The 16884-nt window shown below is 38.7% G+C and overlaps 1 pseudogene; it reads right to left on the bottom strand.

Moving 5' to 3' along the window:
- Positions 1-13499: 13499 nt before the first annotated feature.
- On the bottom strand, positions 13500-15183 carry LOC140527112 (moesin pseudogene; annotated as a pseudogene).
- Between the last annotated feature and the right edge of the window lie 1701 nt (positions 15184-16884).

Consider the following 16884-nt stretch of genomic DNA (forward strand, 5'->3'; position numbering starts at 1 on the left):
TTTAAAAAAATTATCACTTATCTATTTTTAGTTTTCAGCATTCATTTCCACAAAACTTTGAGTTTCAAATTTTCTCCCCATTTCTCCCCTCCCCCACCCCACAATGTCTTGCATTTTGATTACCCCTTCCCTCAATATGCTCTCCCTTCTATCACACCCCTTCCTCCCCTTATCTCTATCTTCTCTTTTTCCTTGTAGGACAAAATAGATTTCTAAACCCCATTACCCATATTTCTTATTTTCCAGTGGTAGGCAAAAATGTTTCTCAACATTCATTCTTAATGCTTTCAATTCCAACTTCTTGCCCTTCTTCCCTCCCCACCTATCTCCACTGATAAGGCAAGCAATTCAATATAGGCTATGTACAAGTAGTTTTTCAAGACTTTCATATTAGTCATGTTGTGTAAGACTAACTAAATTTTCCTCCATTCCATTCTGCTCCCCATTTATTCCATTCTCTCTTTTGACCTTGTCCTTCCCCATAAGTGTTTACTTCTATTTACTCCCTTCTCACATTTGCCCTCCCCTCTATCATCCCCTTCACTCTACTTGTCCCCTTCTCCCCTGCTATCCTGTAGTGTAATATAGATCTTCGTACCAAACTGAGCGAGCATGTTATTCCTTCCTTTAGCCAAATGTAAAGAGATTAAGCTTCACTTTTTCCCTCTCACCTCCTCCCTTTTCTCCTTCATTGAATAAGCTTATTCCTGCCTCTTTTATGAGTGATAATTTGCCCCATTCCGTTTCTCCCTTTCTTCTTTCAATATATTCCTCTCTCACACCTTAATTTTATTTTTTAGATATCATCCCCTATTATTCAACTCACCCTGTGCTCTCTTTGTGCATATGTATGTATATACATACATATACACATGTATACATATATATAATATATATTATAGTAATTATTATATATAATTACATTATGTAACATTATACATAATGTAATATATAATTATATACAATAATTATATAATTAATATAATATAACATACTTATATTATATAATAATTGCATAATTAATATAATACATAATTATATTGTATATTATTATATTAATAACAACTATATATTATATATATATACATGAGTGTGTGTGTGTGTGCGTGCGTGTGTGTGTGTGTGTGTGTATAATCCGTCCAACTACCCAAATACTGAAAAAAGTCTCGAGTTGCTAATATTATCTTTCCATGTAGGAATGTAAACAGTTCAACTTTAGAAAGTCTTTTATGATTTCTCTTTCCTGTTTACCTTTTCATGCTTCTCTTGATTCTTTTGTTTGAAAGTCAAATTTTCTCTTCAACTCTGGTCTTTTCATCAAGAATGATTGCAAGTCTGTATATCATTGAATGACCATTTTTCCCCTGAAGTATTATACTCAGTTTTGCTGAGTAGGTGATTCTTGGTTTTAATTCTAGTTCCTTTCAATATTTTCTCCCTGACCAGGAAACTTTGGAATTTAACTTCAATATTCCTAAGAGTTTCTCTTTTTGGGTCTCTTTCAGGAGGTGATTGGTGGATCTTTTCAATATTTATTTTGCCCTCATGTTCTAGAATATCAGGGCATGAAAGATAATGTCTAGGCTCTTTTTTGATCATGGCTTTCAGGAAGTCCCATAATTTTTAAATTGTCTCTCCTGGATCTGTTTTCCTGATTAGTTGTTTTTCCAGTGAGGTATTTCACATTATCTTCCATTTTTTCATTCTTTTGATTTTGTTTTGTAATTTCTTGGTTTCTCATAAAGTCATTAGCTTCCATCTGCTCCATTCTTATTTTTTTTATTGATTTATTTAACTTTTAACATTCATTTTCACAAAATTGTGGGTTCCAAATTTTCCCCCGATATGTCCCCTCCCGTCACCGCAAAACACCAAGCATTCTAATTGCCCCTATCACCAATCTGCCCTCTCTTCTATCATCCCTCCCTTCTCTTGTCCCCATCTTCTCTTTTGTCCTGTAGGGCCAGATAACTTTCTATACCAATTTACCTGTATTTCTTATTTCCTAGTAGCAAGAACAGTTGTTCCTAAAACTTTGAGTTCCAACTTCTCTTCATCCCTCCCCCCGCTTTGGAAGGCAAGCAATTCAATATAGGCCATATCTGTGTAGTTTTGCAAATGCCTTCGTAATACTCATGTTGTGTAAGACTAACTATATTTCCCTCCATCCTATCCTGACCCCCATTCCTTCTATTCTCTTTTTTGGTCCTGTCCCTCCCCAAGAGTGTTGACTTCAAATTGCTCTCTCCTCCCATTGCCCTCCCTTGCATCATCCCTCCCACCCTGCTTGTCCCCTTCTCCCCTACTTTCCTGTATTGTATGATAGGTTTTCATATGATCCCATCCTATTCAATTCACTCAGTGCTCCGTGTGCATGCGTGCATGTGTGTGTGTAATCCCACCCACTACCCAGATACTGAAAAGTTTCAAGAGTTTTCTCCTTGACCAGGGAACTCTGGAATTTGGCCACAATGTTCCTAGGAGTTTCTTTTTGTGGATCTCTTTCAGAAAGCAATTTGTGGATTCCCTGAGTACTTATTTTGCCCTCTGGTTCTAGAATATCAGGGCAGTTTTCCTTGTTAATTTCATGAAAGATGATGTCTAGGCTCTTTTTTAGATCATGGCTTTCAGGTAGTCCCATAATTTTTAAATTGTCTCTCCTGGATCTACTTTCCAGGTCAGTTGTTTTTCCAATGAGATATTTCACATTATCTTCCATTTTTTCATTCTTTTGGTTTTGTTTTGTGATTTCTTGGTTTCTCGTAAAGTGGTTAGCCTCCATCTGTTCCATTCTAATTTTTAAAGAACTATCTTCTTCAGCGAGCTTTTCAACCTCTTTTTCCATTTGACTACTTCTGCTCTTTAAAGCATTCTTCTCCTCATTGGCTTTTTGGGTCTTTTTTGCCATTTGAGTTAGTCTATTTTTGAAAGTGTTAATTTCTTCAAAATTTTTTGGGTGTCCTTTAACAAGCTATTGACTCATCTTTCATGATTTTCTTGCATCTATCTCATTTCTCTTCCCAATTTTTTCTCCACCTCTCTTACTTGATTTTCAAAATCTCTTTTGAACTCTTCTGTGGCCTGAGATCATTGGATATTTATTCTGGAGGTTTTGCATGCAGAAGTCTTGACTTTTAGGCCTTCCTCTGAAGACCTAAATTGTTCCTTCTAATTGGAAAGGATGGAAGAAAATACCTGCTCACCAAGAAAGTAATCTTTATTGCCTTATTCTTTTTCTCTTTTGGGGGCATTTTCCCAGTCAGTTATTTGGCCTTTGCCTTCTTTGTCAGGGCTGAGCTCAGGGGCTGATATTCAGATCAGCTGCTCAGTTTCCCCAGGCACTCTAAGTGGAGGGCTCCAAAAATGGAAGCTGCAGCTTCCATGGCTGCTGCCAGGGTCCAGACCATGCTCCCCTTTCAGTGTGAGGTCTCACACTGACCTTTGAAATTGTCGATGGCATTTGTGGGTTGAACAATCTGGGAAGTGCTACTGCTAGTGGCTCCCTGACGTCTGTTCAGGGTTCTGTCTCTGCCACATTGGGCTGTGCTCTGCACTTCCTGGGCTGCACTGCACGTGCTCTATGCTTCATGGGCTGTACTGTGTCCTTTTGTCTTTTTTTTTTTTGAAGAAAAAACTGATTATTTTGTTTTTACATCGCTTGTATTTCAATATATCACTTTCCCACCTACCCCCACTCCCAGAGTCATCCCTCATAACAAAGAATTATTTTTTAAAAATTGGTATAGTTAACCAAAATATTATAAAATATTGATATTTTATGTACTTTTCCAACCTGCAGTCCCTTAGCTTTTCAAAGAAGCAGTGGGGGATGCCTTCTCATATCTCTTTTTTTGGGGGATGAGCTTGTTCTTTATAACTTCATGGGATTCAGTTGTGATTCTCTTGTTATTCTCTCTACCTTCTACTTATATTTTAACTTCACTTTGAATCACCTCATAAAAATCTTTCAGTGCTTCTCTATATTCAGCATATTCATTGTTTCTAATATCCCATCAATTTCATGGGCTTTGTTTAGTCACTCTCCAATCAATGGGATTATAGTCTAGCCTATTTTGACTTGTTCTTTTGAACTTTTCAGAACAAGAGAAATTTATATTCATGGTTAAATAATAATAACTGCCACATATAGCATCTGTACTTTTGTGAATAAATTTAAATCCATTATTTGATTTGATCCTTAAAAGAACTTTAAGAAGTAATAGGTCAGAGATGTAAAACATAGTTATCTCTGCAGCGTCCTGAACTGGAGTTCAATGTAAAAAGAAAATATTGAAGAAAATAAATAAATAAAGGATAGATAGTGTTAATATGTGGTATTCTAAGTCAATATGGGGAGATGTTTCTGTATGGTTTAGTACCCTTCCCTTTTTATTAGAATTTGACAATGCTGCTGTAGGCAGCATTTGTTCCACTAGTAACTAGCTAAGCAGCAGAGGGAAGAATTATAACCCAGATTTCCTCTGAGTCCAAGTCTATTGCCTAGTCCATTATGCTACATAAATCAAAGAATTTTGTCTGCTGTTACTTAACTAAGAAAGAAAAGACCATATCCTTTGTGCAGGAACCAAGCACAATAAAATGCTGAATGACAGTAAAATAAGCAATTCATTTCAAATTACTTATAGGGATATAACCTTAACTGTAAGAAATAGAATGATAAGTTTGGCAACTGTGTTTGATATGAGGACTTCAATGGGTGATTTACATTAGAGAACATATGTGAAAGACAAAAAGAATTTTTAAAAATGAAGGAAACAGGATCGGGTTATCATCTCTGAACTTCAAAACAAAACATGGGCAGGTAATTGGGGGCCAGGTGCATCATTTCAGTAACAGGCTGTTTGAAGCCAGGCTTACCAGGGAACTAGTGACTTAGTTATATAACAGGGAATTAGCCCACAAGGACCCAGACGGCATTGTCAACAATGTTACTGATTTTTATAGTACACTTTTTAATGGGACAAATATTGATGTTGCCCAGAATAAGTCTTTCTTGGATTGCATCCAGTTCCCTAGAGTTCCTGTGATGGAGTCCATAGCTCTATTAGTTCCAATTTCACAGGACGAGCTCAAGAAGCAATTGCCTCTTTAAATTACCCAGACTCTCTAGGGACAGAAGGCCTCACACCAGAGTTCTGTTTAAGAAAGCTCACACACATACCCCACACTGCTCGCCAATGGAGTCTTTAATCTAATGTATTCTCTTTAAAAAAACACCTTCTATAATCTCTTTTATGGAATTCCCACTGATCTTACTGCACAAGAAGCAGTAGGAAAATGGTTTCCTTGGTAAGGAATTATCAGGCACCATACAGTTTGTGGGAACTGGTAGTTCCTTTTCCCCAATCAACTTTTCGTCTTTTTTTAATGCCCCTTTCTGCTCTTCTTCCCAGGACTGCAGCAGTTTCTACTTCATTTTTGCTCTAGGGACCTGGATAAACTTTGACCATGACTTCTAAAATAGATTCATCTAATAAATTTTGTAGGCAGCCGAAACTTTCCCATTACTTCCTAGATGATAGCCTACATCCCTTACTGTCCCAAGACTGATTCTGCTCTTTTATCCTGAGCTTGAGCCTGTGTTCAGACTTAGAGGTCCCCTTTTGCTGAATCAATAGAAAATCAACAGTGAAGCCAGACTGGTCAATGAGTGATAAACTCCAAAGTTGGCCATCGTGGGCCTTGCTATTTTTCCCAATTGCCTCAGTTTGACTTAGATTAAGAAGAGTGTTTCAACCTCCAGAATCAAATTGCTTTATTTCAAGTTTCAGGTGTCCCCAGTTAGATTGGAAGCTTTTCTAGATCCAGGATAATTTTTTTGTAAATGTAGAGGAGACAAATTTTATCATCTAGTAGCACAGAATTTATGTCTTGGAAAGATCTGAAGGGCCTTCTAGTCCAGTTGCCTCATTTTATAAATAAATCAACTTTCGGGGCATTTTTATGCATCAATCAGACATTTATTGTATACTATTAAAAGTATTGTATTAGGCACTGGGAATACAAATGAACAAATCAATCCCTACTCAGAAAGATCTTACATTCTAATAGGGAAGCTATGAGTATATAAGTATGGATGTGCACATTTTAAAAATTCATATGGTTGTATCTGTATGTATGTGTATGTGTATATATGTATGTGTGTATGGATGGATCTATGGGGAGGGAGGTGTTTTAATCACCCTACTCTATTTAGCCTTCTTTCTTTTATCAGATGAGAACACATGTGGATGGAGTAAATCTATCAAAAATCTAAAATGGGTGAGAACAAAGCCTGGGCCTCTCTGGCATTCTAACTAAGTGCAACACAAGGTCTATTTATCTTAGATGGAAGATTTGATCACATCCTGTGAGGCTTGTGTAAAACCAGAAAGCCAGTTTATAATGGAAGATTAGCTTATCTGCAAAGAGAAAGGAATCCTCTTCACAAATGAATCATTTGGAAGTGGGAGGGTAGACAAGAAGAACCTTGGCCATAGTATTAGTTTCTTTTTTTTAATCCTCCCCTGTCTCCCTTGTCTAGAGAAAGACCTTATGAATTCCAGAGTATCTGGAATTTTTCATTAGCATCCTAACAGTGTCCCCAGAGCATCAATGTCTGGTATCATGTCTTGCATTGCGAGCTGGTGATACAATGGGCACAGTCACAAAAAACAGATTCCAAGCTCCGCAAGGAGCCCAACCAAGTAAGTACAACATACTGAAGGGAAAAATTTTGAGGACTTAGGCAAAAAGACTTTAAAAAAACCTTTTTTCTAAACTTGAGCCTTCTTTCCATGAATTCTGTGTACTGGAGGTAGAATGCATCATAGAACTTAGGGTGATGGTTGTTTTCTACCAATCATTTTAACAATATCACATTGATAAATACTCCTGACAAAAAAGTAATTAATTCTGGCTGAATAATTGATATAAATTTTTAATCTTAAGAGGAACTACACTGGGGGAGGTAAAGGATCGTTAAAAATATCACCCAACCTCTCAAAGACACTCAGTCATATACACAGAACAGAGAGGAGAGATGTGGCTCCCAGACTTTGGGAACTTGACCTGTCAGTATGAGTTAAGAGAATAGATGAGAAGTTGGGCTAGATATGTGTACATATTCACACATGTGCATAGTATAACACATATCTCTGTTCATACTTACATATATATGCACTTTTAGACTTATGTACATATATATAGATGTGAAGAGAATTAAAATATAAATCCCAAATATGAGAATTAAAAATAAACCAAAGATAATTAATGATAAATTACTTAGGGAAAGATGAAACAGGCAGCTCAGGGGGATCAGAAAAGAAAGACTTTATGTAGTACTTCAGCTCCACTTTGAAGAAATAGAGGGGTTCTCTGAAGAAGTGGTACAGAAGAGAGCCTAATGTCAGATGTCAAGAGAGGGGATATAGAATGTCATCTTTGAGGAACATAGATAAAAAGTCTGTGGTTGGATAGCAGAATTCCTTTAGACACTTTCTAGGCAGTGGAATACAAATATTAAAAAGGTAGGAGTTGTTTCTCTCAAAGAACTTATATTTTACTGGAAGAGACAACATATCCATACATAAGATAGATAGAAACACAGGTGGAAAGAAGAAAAAAGATACCAAATCACATGAGAATGGACTTCTCCAGAGTCTTATCCACTGAAATCCTACTCTAATGCGTCGATGTCATGTTGACATAGATCTTGGCTTATTGAAGTCTGGGCCATTCGAGCCCAAACTCAGGAAGATGCTACCAAAACAAAAAGACTTCAAGTAAAGGTCTGAATACAGAGCCTAGTAAAGTTCAGAAAATGTCATTAGAAATTCGATTGATGGATGATCAGTTGTTTTTTTTTTTTTTTTAACAACAACAAAACTCACATGATAATCCCTATCTTCTCTCAGGACTACAAAATCAAGGGTCTTTCAAGTTGGGAAGTATAGCATCTAGAACTATGTGTACACATGATTTTGACTTGATATGTGCATATTAAATTCATGTAATTAGAACTGCAATAGCTAACTGAAAAAAAATGCTGTAACCTAATCATTGAGAGATTTTTAACTGAGCTATAAGACTCAAAACTGGAAGAAGAGAACACATTTGCAGTTTAGCAAATTTGAGTAGAACAGAGTTAAATAAGATGCTTCATTATTTGGTAATTATTTTCAGAGGTAAGAGTCTGAGATAATTTGTGGTGTTCCCATAGGAAGGCACTTCCCAACTAATTTATTTGATAACCTCATGCTGTCTAAGGCCCAGTTTGAAGACAGGAGTCACAGGTCACAGTTACCTGTAATATATTTCCAAAAACAATTTAACTGATCCCATAGGATTGGAAGTCATAGAAGGACTGATTTTTGAATCCAAGATATAACTCTAAAACAATTAAGATCCAAGATGCAAACATGGAAGGTGGAAGGTTCTTTTTCCCATGCAGTAAACTTCACAGATAAGAACAAAAAATTATTTAAAGAATACTTGGATTCTTGTCAGATTTGTGATTTCACCAATGTGATCTCAGCAAACTAAATATATATTTTCATCCTTTATGACTTTTGTTCATGTCCTCCTATAAATCCTCCAATACAATAAGCTTGTGATACTCTCCACTACTTCTTAATACTGTGTATATACCAATGGAGCACACAATTATCTGTAAAAATATTCCTTATTCTTACAGCATGTTTGGCCCACTTCTCTTTCTAATCATATATCTCTTTTATAATATCCTTCATGACACTTTGCTTGCATAATATTTCCTTGTTATTGATTACCCTTTCTCATGGACTTCTCTATTGCTATTTCTTGACTTGTAAGTTAATAACTTGCAAAAAGAAATATTCTGTGATTTACATTCTATGTAGAAACAATGGAAGAATATTAACATTAAAAATGGGGGCTTTTGTTTCCTGTGGAAGAACGAGACCATTAAAGGTCCTGTACAATTGCTCTAGGATAGGTAGGTGGCACCGTGAATAGGGTGCTGAATTTGGAGTCAGAAAGATCTGAGTTGAAATCTGACCTTAATACTAAATAGCTGTATGAGCTTGGGCAAGTTATATATGCCTGTTGACCTCAGCTTCCTCATCTGTAAAAATGATCTGTAGAAGGAAATGACAAACCACTTCAATATCTTTGCCAAGAAAGTCTCTAATGGAGTCATGTACAGTTGGGCACAACTGAAAAATGGCTGAACAAGAATTTCCAAAACGCGATATAGACTTCTCTTCTTTCTATTCAGTTCTGAGCCTACTTCGTTGTCTATCTGTAACATCTGTTCAACACTAACCTTCTATCTGTCTATGTGTCTGTCTTTCTATCTGTCTATCTATCTATAGAGATATAGAGAGATATAAAATCTCTATTTATATTTATATTTTATATTTTATATTTGCATAGTGGTCACACTGCTTTGTAGGGAGATCTTTATCTCTTTCTATGTTATACAATAAATACATAATTGTTTATATATTAAATGCATTATACATTATATATAAGGAGATTGATAATTAATATCTTGGTAGATTATATATAGATAGACTAGATCTATGAATTTTCTACCTGCCTCCATATTATAGACTGAACAATAAGCCTTCTTCATCTTCTTTATTTTTCCTCTGTGGGTAGCTTGGCCAAATTCCTTTGAGTGATTATGTGCATCATTTAGAAATATCTTGTCTTATAAAAACATCTCATATTTCTATTGGATCATAGTTCATGAAATGCTTTCTTCACAATGATCTTATGATGTACAGGGAAGATGTTTTTGGTTGTTGTTTTTGTTTATTTTTCATTTCCAATTTGTAGATGAAATTTAGGCACAGAGAAAAGAAGAAAATTATGTGTGTGTGAGTATGTGTGTGTCTATGTATACTTACATAATTTGCTTGTATATATACATATATGTGTGTATTTACTTTAAATAGCATTTTATTTTTCCCATAATCGCACATCAAAAAAAAGTTAGTATTTGTTTTCATAAGATTTTTAGGTTCCAAATTTTTCTCCCTCTCTCTCCTCCCCTCTTCTGAAAATGGAAGGCAGTTTGATATTGTTTATACAGATACTATCATGTAGAACATATTTCCATATTTATCACATTTGTGAAAGATGAAACATTTCAAAAGGAAAAACAAATATGAGAAACAATAAGGTAAGTCGAAAAAAATAGGCTTCAATCTTCATTCAGAGTCCATGAGTTCTTTATATAGATGTGGATAGCATTTTCCTACATGAGTTCTTTGTGCTTGCCTTGGATCACTGGGCTGCTGAGAAAAAGCTGAGTCATTCATAGTTCATCATCATGTTGTTGATACCATGTACAGTGTTTTCCTGGTTCCTTTCATTTCATTTTGTTTCAAGTATCTACAATACTTACCACGGTTTTTCTGAAATGTAGTTGTTCATCATTTCTTACTGCATGATAGTATTCCATTACATTCATATACTACAGCTTATTTAACCATTCCCAAATTATGGGCATCACCCCAGTTTCCAATATCTTGCTGCCATGAATAGGGTTGCTGTATTTTTGTGCCTATAGGTCATATTCCCTTTTTTAAATGATTTCTTTGGGATACAGACATAGTAGTGATATTCCTGGATCAAAGAGTATACACAGTTTGTTTGTCCTTTGGACATAGTTCCAAATTGCTCTCCAGAATAGTTGGATCAATACACAACTCCACCAACAGTGCATTAGTGTCTCAGTTTTCCCATACCCTCTCCAACATTTATCATTTTCCTTTCTTTGTCATGATAGCTAATGTGAGTTATGTGAGGTGGTTTTTCAGAGCAGTTTTAATTTGTGTTTCTCCAAACAAAGTGATTTAGAGCTCTTCTTCATATGCTTATAAATAGTCTTAAATTTTTCATCAGAAAACTGCCTGTTCATGTCCTTTTTCTGTTTATCAATTGGGAAATGGATTGTATTTAACGCAGTTCTCTATACATTTGAGAAATAAGGTCTTTATCAGACACTTGCTATCAAGGCTGTTTCTCATCTTTCTGTTTTCCTTATAAATCTTGGTTGCATTGGTTTTATTTGTACAAAAGCTTTTTCAGTTTAAAATGATAAAAATCATCTATTCAGCATTTTGTAATGCTCTATATCTCCTATTTGGTCATGAATTCTTCCCTTCTCCATGTATCTGACAAGTAGACTATTCTTTACTGATCAAATTTAATTGATTCACTGTCTATGGTATCTTTTAGCAAGATGTAGTTTCCTTTCTTAACTCTTTTAATTAGGTCTGTTTTTGCTTTTACTCTGCCTAAAATCAGTATTGCTACCCTTGCTTTATTTTTAACTTCAGTTGAAGCATGCTGTTTTCTGCTCCAGCCCCTTACCTTTACTCTGTGTATGGTTCTCTGCTTCAAATGTGTTTCTTTTAAGCAATGTATTATAGGATTCTGTTTTATTTTTTTTATCCATTCTCTTTTCCACTTCTGTTTTATGGGAGAGTTTATCTCATTCATATTCACAGTTGTGATTACTACCTATGTATTTCTTCTTTGTCCTGATCATCCTCTTCTTTCACCCTTTCCTACCCCACCACTATTTTGCTTCTGTGTACCATCTACCCTGATCTGCCTTCCCTTTTGTCAGTCCTCCCCCACCCCTTTATTTGATCTCTTCTCTTCCTACTTCCCTGTCAGGTAGATTTCTATATTCAATTGATTGTGTATATGATTCTCTCTTTAAGCCAATACTGATGAGAGTAAGACTCAAATAATGTCCAATACCCATCCTCCCATCTTCCCATCCACTGTAATAGGTCCTTTGTGCCTCTTCATGTAAAATAACTTACCTCATTCTATCTCTCCCTTCTGCATCCATTGTACTCTTTCTCATCCCTTATTTTTTTATGAAATTTCCTCAAATTCACCTTATACTCATATCCTCTATGTATATTCTTTCTATCTCTTCTGTTAATGATATAATTTTTAAGAGTTACAAATATCATCTTCCTGTGTTGGGATGTAAACAGTTCAGTTCTATTGAATCCCTCATGTTTTCTTTTCCATTTTTACCTGTTTATGTTTCTCTGGGGTCTTGACATTGAAGACCAAATTTTTGGTTCAGTTCTGTTTTTATCTTTATGAAGTCTTTAAACCCTCACATTTTATTGAATGACCATTTTTGCTATTGACATATTATACTTAATTTTGCCAGGTAAGTGATTCTTGGTTATACTCTTAGTTTTTTACGCATAAGAAGAAGGAAGGAATCCTCATTTAATTAGATGGTAGGTAGGGGAAAAGTATATCATACAGGCAGGCATCATATTTGGAGGGTTCTGGTGCCCCCCAGCCAGCCTGGCAAGGATGGCTCAGAAGTGTGCTGGGCAGAGTGAGGTGGTGAGGTAGGGGTAGGAAGGGAGGGACCAGAACATTGAAACGTGATCCAGAGACAGTCTCTCCCCTAGCACTTCCCCCCCACCCCCCAAGGAGGTGGTGGAGGAGAGCGGGCTGTTTGTAGGGAGATCACTGGTGGCAGGCACAGTCCTATCCCCTCCACACACACCCTGGAGGTGTGTCTTAGGAGACTGAAGCATCTCTGGTATGGAGTGAATAGGAATATTCAATTAACCCCTTCCCTGTAACATTTTGGGCAATATCTCCTTGTAGAGGAAAGGAGGCACTGGTTGGTGGGGGCCCCTTGTCTACTCAGACTTTGAGGATATGGTGGATGCCCCAGACCCAGGAGAGAGCTGGGTGGGACCGGGAACTATGGGTTACTACCCCAGGCTTTCTGTTGTTCAATCTTGCTAGGGAAGGAAGGGAGGAGAGGTTGGCCCAAGTAGGGGAGAAGAAGGGACAGCCCGCAAGGCACAGGTGGCCAATCAGAAGGCCTCTTCAACAGCCCCCATAAGGCACCCAAACAGCTTCTATAAGGTACTGTTTTGCTTGGAGGTGCTGGGCAGCCAAGACTTAAAATGTTTTTTGGTGTCTTGCTTGGATCTTTCTCCCTCTCTAGTCACCAAATAAAACTAAATGGGCTGGGGTCTGGGAAAGGAAATTGGGAATGACCTGATTTCTCTCCCCACCCAGGCTACTTTCCCCTTTTCTGGTGGCCTGAAAGATTCTGGGTAGAGCAGGTTTGGGGAAGGTCTCTCTCTTTCTCTAACCCTCCTCCTGCTACCCTGCACTGTGAACCACAGGAACTTGGAGAAGATCCACATGTGACTAGACACCATGCCCTGTAGCTGGGGCTCTCTGGGAGGAAGAGGAAAGTACAGCAGTGAAGCATGGGGGACAAGGGTAGGAATGAAGCTTCTGGAGAAGGTGAATCAGGGCCTGGACTAAGCTGGCAGCTGAGGGCAAGGGAGAAGGAAGGAAGGGGTTCAAATTTCTCTCCCTCCCCTTCTGCTGTGGAGGGAAGAAGGTGCTCTGGGGTCCCTGGAGGGCCCAGTTCAGAAAGAGTAAAGGCAGGGATGGGAGAGATCAGAGATGGCTGGGGAGGGGGATCAGAGGCAAGAGGATTACATGGACTCAAATTCATCAGTTCAGTGCTTGGTGTCCTGGTGGATCTGATGCAGAGTCTCATATTTGTCATGCTCCAGATGCAAGTTCTCTGTGTGAATCATGTTGTTGGCTGTGTTCTTGGTCTCATCTCAGGAGCTGGCCAGCTCTGAGGTCAGGGCCTTCCACTGTTTCTGGACCCTCTGGTTCTTTTCATGGTCCACTCTTCTTCACTGTGGTTCTTAGTGCAGGACTCAACCCAAACCTTAGCACTGGTTTCAGCCACATTCCCATCCTGTTCAGGTCCTCCTGGACCATTTGAGGGTTCTGCCAGTCCACCACCTCACTCTCCTTCTTCTGTCAGGCCATCTCCAACTGGCTGATCTGTGCTATCAACTCTACCCTCTTGGAGGCCAGCTGCTTCTGGGTCTTCTTTTGGTCCTGAGAGGCCCAGAGCAGGGACTCTTTGGCATCGTCAGCCTCCTGCTGCTCCTTGGCCAGTTTTTCAGCCTCATCCTGGGCCTGCTTCTGCTCCTTTTCCAGATCCAGAGCTTTTTGAGTCTACTCCTCCAGTTCTAGCTGAACCTTCTTCATCTGTTCCTCAATCTGTCTCAGTTTCTCCATTAGCTCCTCTTTCTCCCTCTCTATCTTTTCCTTCTCCTTCTTATCCAGCTCCCACTTCTTCTTTTCATTCTCCAGAGGGCTCTCTCCAACTGCTTCTGATGTTTCTCCTCCCAGGCCTGAGCATTCATCTGCTGCTCCTCAGTGGTGTCTGGCTTTCAGTGCCACGTGTACAGCTTGTGGTTCCTCATGCACAGTGCCAGGATGCACTTGTTGATGCAGAGATGGGGGGCATAGAAGACAAAGTCTTGTTCTTCTGCTTTCTTTTTTTTTTTGTTCCAAGAGGATGATTTATAGAGTGGAGTTTTCTTGTCAATTGACTTGATGACAAATTTCTTATTGAAGGAGATGTTTCTGATTTCACTCCAGGGGAAGCCATTCTTACAGGTGGCCTGTAGTTCTGCTCATAGATGTTGAGGCATCCATGCCCAGCCACAACTTGGAACCCTTCTTGTTCTTGATGCTGAAGCAATTCACCATGTACATCTCCAGGTCCTGAGCTATCTTCAGATAATCTAGGTCAGTGTCTTCCCTCAGCATGTCCTGGTGCTCCTCATGCCACACGTGGATCCTCTCCTCCCACTGGTCTTTGTTCAGCTTGTGCTGCTGCAAGACTCTCTGGGGCAGCAGCTTGTCCCTGGCCAAGTAGATGGCTTTGTGAACCTCCTTGTTGAAGACACCATATTTGGACTGGACTGTGTAGGAGGCCAGCAAGACGGCAGTTTCCAGAGGGCAGTAGATGTCATCATTGAGGATGAACTCCTTCACTTGCAGGAAGAAGAGGCTCTGGGTGATGTCCTGAATCAGCTCCTTGGACAGCTCCTTAGGGTAGAACTTGGCCTGGAATTTGAAGAGCAGGGCACTCTCCTTCCACAAGTCCTGGGCCCTCACCTTTTTACTGAGTTTCAGCCATGTGGAGAAACCCTTGGTATCTTGGTACTGCAGGCCAAGGAACCAGACCTCTCTCAGGCTAATGGTCTTCATGACCTGGTCAAAGAGTTGCTTCCCAGTGGTGTTTGGTTAGATGGCAAACTCCAACTTGGCATCCATGATGGTCACCCAAATGATGATCATCATGGGCATGGTGGCGTATGAGTTGGCGAAGTTTTGCTGCATGTGAGGAAGATAGGCAGTGGCCAAGGCTGGATCTGAGGCTGGGGCGGGGTGGGGGGGAAGTCTGTGGATGGTTGCATCCCTAGAGCAGAGAGGCTGCTACTCGGCTTCCTGCTAATGGATCTGACTTGGCAAACCCCACCCAGGAAAGACTATACTTCTAGTTTTTGGCCCTCCAGAATACCGTGTTTCATGACCTCTGGTTCTTTAATGTTGCAGCTGCCAAGTCCTGTGTTCTGTTACTCCCTGATATTTGAATTGTTTTTTTTTCTTTTTTATTAATTAATTTTATTTATTTTCAGGATTTTACAATAACTACCATATGACTTAGATTATTATTTTTCTCCCCTTCCCCTCACCTTCCCTCTCCCTCCCCGAGACAGCATATAATTTTGTATAGCTTCTACACATACATTCCTATTAAATACATTTTCACTATAGTCATGCTGTATTGAAGAATTAAAATGAGTGGGAGAAATCATCTGACAAACCAAAACAGTACACACACACACACACACACACACACACACACACACACACACGCACACGCACACACACACAATCTGCTACAATCTGCAATTGAATTCCATAGTTCTTTCTCTGGATGTAGAAGGCATTTTGCCATAGAAGAACGCTGGGAATTTTTTTTTAAGTTCTTGCATTGCAATGAAGTTCCAAATCTACCAGAAAAAAACTCTCACACATAATGGTCATTGCTATGCACAAATTTCTCCTAGTTCTGCTCCTTTCGCTCAGCATCAAATCATGTAAGTCTTGCCAAACGTCTCTGAAGTCTTCCTGTTCATCTTATCTTATAGCACAACAGAATTCCATGACATTCCTACACCATAATTTATTCAGCCATTCCCCAGTTGATGGGCATCCCCTTGATTTCCAGTTTTTGGCCACTACAAAGGGTGTTGCTATAAATATTTTTGTACATGTGGGGACCCTTTCTCATTTTTATGATCTCTTGGAGATACAGTCCTACAAGCACTATTGGTGGGTGAAAGTGTATGCATATTTTTTATTAATCAATTTAAGTTTTCAACATTCATTTCCACAAAATTTTGAGTTCCAAATTTTCTCCCCATTACTCCCCTCCCCCACCCCAAAACGCCTAGCATTCTAATTACCCCTATTACCAATCTTCGCTCCCTTCTAACATCCTTCCCTTCCCTTATCCGCATCTTCTCTTTTGTCCTGTAGGGCAAGATAGATTTCTATACCTCATTACCTGTATTTCTTATTTCCTAGTTGTATGCAAGAACAATATTCAACAGTTGTTCCTAAAACTTTGAGTTCCACCTTCTCTTCATCCCTCCCTCCCCACCCATTCCCTTTGGGAAGGCAAGCAATTCAACATAGTCCATGTCTGTGTAATTTTGCAAATGACTTCCATAATAGTGGTGTTGTGTAAGGTTAACTATATTTCCCTCCATCTGATCCTACCCCTCATTTCTTCTATTCTTTCTTTTGACCTTGTCCCTCCCCAAGAGTGTTGACTTCTAATTGCTCACTTCTCCCATTGCCCTCCCTTCCATTATCCCCCCCCACCATGCTTATCCCCTTCTCTTCCATTTTCCTATATTGTAAGATAGGTTTTCATACCAAAATGAGTGTGCATTTTATTCCTTCTTTGAGTTGAATGTGATGAGAGTAAGCTTCATG

The sequence above is a fragment of the Notamacropus eugenii genome, chromosome 1, assembly GCF_028372415.1.
Source record: "Notamacropus eugenii isolate mMacEug1 chromosome 1, mMacEug1.pri_v2, whole genome shotgun sequence".
Taxonomy (NCBI): Eukaryota; Metazoa; Chordata; class Mammalia; order Diprotodontia; family Macropodidae; genus Notamacropus; species Notamacropus eugenii.